This window comes from Triticum urartu, chromosome 2 (genome assembly GCF_003073215.2).
Source record: "Triticum urartu cultivar G1812 chromosome 2, Tu2.1, whole genome shotgun sequence".
Classification (NCBI taxonomy): Eukaryota; Viridiplantae; Streptophyta; class Magnoliopsida; order Poales; family Poaceae; genus Triticum; species Triticum urartu.
In genome coordinates this window covers 21,146,964-21,149,809 of record NC_053023.1, presented here as the reverse complement: position 1 = coordinate 21,149,809, position 2,846 = coordinate 21,146,964, and the positions used below count along the sequence as shown (strand labels likewise).

The window sequence follows — 2,846 nt, the reverse complement described above, 5'->3', positions numbered from 1 at the left end:
TTTCCAGCTTAGTTTGATTGGAATTAAAGAGCACAGATGGGCTCTTTTTCAATACTTGTTCACCTCATGCTCCTTAAACAATGAAGCTCATAAGAGTACACAGCAACAAACAGAAGGAAGCCATTGCTTGAAACTAGTGATGCAAGAGTACCCTCTAATCCTCTTTATTAGCTCAATCGAAGCACCAACAAAAACAAATTAAACATGACATATTACCAATTTGTTAACGCAAGGGAGTAGGTTACTTGTTTGAACAAAAGAGTGTTTGTTTGAACAAAAGAGGGTGACCAATTTGCGCTTCTACTTGCAACATGATGATAGATTACCCATCATTAGACAAGACCTCCGAGTAGCCTAGGTACCAAGGTGGCCCAAACATGATTATTTACATTCTCCCCTTATTGGCACAAAGGTAAACTAGAGGAAGAATACTAGACATTAGTTTTGCAAAGAAAGTTAACCCATCAAGCAATAGTTCCACATAAACAAATTAAACGTCACAATTCACCAAGCTAACAACTCCATAAAATGTATAGCTATATATCCACCTGTAAACTTTTACATGGCCGAAAAGATATAAAGCGGCAAACCCTAATACTCAACTAGTTACTCGGAAGTTTCCCGAAGGCTCTCCAGATTCAACACCAGATAGGAAAGAGAACACCTTGCTCCTCTCTACCAAGGCATGACATTACATGCACGCTGTACCAACGGAAAAACCTCCACAGTCCATCCATGTTCCACCAGAAGTGATGGCAATGCTTAAGAAGAACCAACGTCAACGTCAGTGCACTTCGCCGCATGTTGACATCTGCAGGGATTCGACGCCATCCGCACCCAGTTCTCTGAGATCAAGCGGAAAATGTTAGGAAACTGAAAAGAAATCTACATCATGTGATGCATCAGTCTGACCATCTGCTTACCTCCTGAGATTATTAACTTCTCAACCCGTGCAGTGATATGCTTTACATATGTGCAGTTCTTCCATTCATTCAAGTGCACCTTGATGGTGATCGGATCATGTCAAGGTATTTTTCATCACATGTCTGAAGGACTTTCTGTACGACGTAGTTGCCAAACTGATTCTTCATCGGTGTCTGCATAACAAATGGGTAAAGTCAGAATGAAGTGCACTCAAATCACTAAAGAATTGGTGCGCATCATGAAAAAATTTGCACAACTAATAATAGAACATAGTAACAAATTAGAACCGAGGTTTGTCTGATACCCAATGACCTAGAAATCAAGCACATACTAAACCAACAAGGCTTTTGTAGACACTATCAACTCATGTATTGCCTAGTCACACAAAAAGAACCAGACACATGTTGGGGCTTCAAGAAATGACCCCACCAATTAGAAAGTTAGCGGTGAATATACTCAGATATTTGTAGCAGTGAAGATACTCTGCAGCCTATGAGTAATAGGTCGGGTGAACCCTGTATTTTAGGTTTGTATGGAGAATATGTTTGCATATGACCAAAATAATGTAAATGTACATCTGATTCTGGGAACACATGCAGACATGTTGTGGGCGATTGATTTTGCACGGGTCAGTGTTGATGATTACTAACCAAATTTGGCAAACTGAAAGTATCACCTCCCATGTATCGTGTTGTTCAGAGGGGGTTGCTGCGAATCTGTTGACTACAAGGTAGTTTTGGTATTCATGCAAGGGACAAGTGCTTAATGCCACGTATCACTGTGTATCGCCAAAGGATATGGTTTTCAAGATCAGAATGGTTTGATTAGAAAATAGGCAATGATGCACAATATCTTAGTTAAGTAGGACAAACCTGAAATGTTTGACCACAATAAAAAAAGTCCCTCATAAGGACATCACGTTCTTCAGGAGTTCCATAGGCCAAACATTTTTCAATGACATTAGATGCATATTTCTGCTGGCTCAAGATCACCACTTGCCCTTTTAGCTTCTGAATAATGGACGACCGCTCCTCTGGCTTCCCATATTGCAAGAATGCTGAAGAAACTTAAAAGTTCACCGACTTTAGGTGCTTCTTCAAGTTTTGTGAGGGTTTGTGTCTTGCTCAGGAAGACTAAACGGCGTGGCTTTTTGAAGATGGAATAAGGTTCTCCCCGCCAAGCCTTCGTTCCCGTGGTGCATCTAGCATCACCGAAGGGCGTGCGGAGGTGTCTCTCCGGCGGATCTCGCGAGATTTGTTCGGTGGTTGTCTTTGGTGGATCTTCTCGGATCCGGTCTTTGTTCATGTGTCTTCTGGTTGGATCCTTCTGGTCTAATCTTCTCTTCATTCGCGTCGGTTGTTATTCTGGTGCGTTGGCTGGTTCCCACTCCAAAACCGCGACATGAGATGCGCCTTAAACATTATATTCCATGATGCAAATAGTTTTTCTTTTTTTCTCGTAATTAACTCCCCGATGTCAACGGTTATGTTTTAGCATGCTAGACGAGTGGTTCTTAGCAGGTGAGAAGAGATGAATGGCCAATCTTTGTATAGGCCTTGCTAGATAAGTGCTTCCATGTGCATTGCACTAATTGAGTCAGATATCTAGTGAATATAATATACTAAGGCTTTTTCACATGCTTAATTTTCATGGTTCTTACTCATTTTCATGTATTTTGTACAAGTTCCCATGTTCTCATCAATAATCAATACAGCTATAGCGCCAACAACCACCATATGGTTACTTAATATTGATTCTCTGCGAAACATCTATAAATACTTGATGTCTTCTCCCTTCTTGCTTCATATCACAATCAAAATATACACGTCAGATGAAGTAGAACTGTGCTCGCCATATGAATTTTTGGGCATTGTAATTTTTTTCCGTATTTCATATTTGTGTATGTGTGTTTCCAGATATTT

At 40.5% G+C, this 2,846-nt stretch overlaps 1 long non-coding RNA gene across 1 annotated transcript; it reads right to left on the bottom strand.

The window, feature by feature from the left end:
* Positions 1–503: 503 nt before the first annotated feature.
* Positions 504–2,412, bottom strand: LOC125540742. The gene is made up of 2 exons (XR_007297373.1): positions 924–2,412; positions 504–845 (listed from the first exon to the last, which is right to left on the bottom strand). It is a non-coding gene; the product is annotated as an uncharacterized LOC125540742 (long non-coding RNA).
* Positions 2,413–2,846: the final 434 nt, after the last annotated feature.